This window comes from Poecilia latipinna, unplaced genomic scaffold (genome assembly GCF_001443285.1).
Source record: "Poecilia latipinna isolate Pla-1442-1.1 unplaced genomic scaffold, P_latipinna-1.0 Scaffold1908, whole genome shotgun sequence".
Taxonomy (NCBI): Eukaryota; Metazoa; Chordata; class Actinopteri; order Cyprinodontiformes; family Poeciliidae; genus Poecilia; species Poecilia latipinna.
The window spans coordinates 125,553-126,665 of NW_015114524.1; positions in this window are offsets into that span (position 1 = coordinate 125,553).

The following is a 1,113-nucleotide window of genomic DNA, read 5'->3' on the forward strand; positions in this document are numbered from 1 at the left end:
GTTTATGCACAATAATTTAGACTGTAAAAATCTTAAGCAGGTTGGTGCTGTATTTATCAGTTTCCATTAAAGCTGGAGTTTTTATGATATTTTTCTGTGCTTTGTTTCTGTCATGGGGAAATTTAGCTTAACAAGGTGGACAACAAACTTCTCTGTCCCGGCAAAGGTTAATCAGATAGTTACCAAGGTGACAAATACTTCCTCTTTTTTGTGCCAATATTTGCATGAATCATTTTACCTTTATAGAAAAACGAAACCTAACAGAGATCATCTAGTTTTCCAGAATGAAGCCTGGATGTTCCCAGGCAGCCCAGATGATGGCGCTCAAACATAACCAGTAACAATGATCAGTTGAGGTGCGAAGTACGTTTTAACCCTGGGTTTTGCTGAAGTCATGTCAGGTCAGTTGTTCTACTGCATACCAAAGAAGCCGCAGTGTTTACAAAGAAGAAAGGTTTTAGTTTTGTTTCATTAGAATTAAAGCAGATTCATTGTGGCTCACTGATCTGAGAAATATAGGACCTGTTTTTATTTTAGAAAATAAAGCCTTAAAGTTTTATTTTCAAGACCTTTAAATGTCCTGTGAAATATATATTTCTTTCATTACACTGCACATGCTGTTTGTCAGAACGGAAATGTCACGAGTCAGAGTTGTTGTCTGTACGCCATTTTAAAACAGAGCGCAGTGAAGCACAAAATGGCAACATGGCTGCAGCACCTTGATCACCTGTTACATCATATTTCCTTATGTGACTCATACCAAGGTAATCTGTGTATAGAGGCAAAAACAGTTCTGACAAACCTTAGCACAACTTTGACGAATTTCATAATAAAGTCTGTCAAAACTTCATTATGAACTCTGTTTTTAAAAAATTGCCCTGATATATGATTACATTTTCATTTGCTGAAAACAATAGTTCTACAAAAGTATATCTTTATAGTAAACAGTTAAATGCTTTGTTTTGAAAACAAAACTATATACTGGCAGTAATTTAATAAATCTCTAATTTTGGTAAAGTGTAATTTGAGCAGCTACATAAAAAATTTAATCCTGAATGAATTGTCATGAACTAACACATGGTATTCGAACCAGATAGACTGAATGAAATAAGA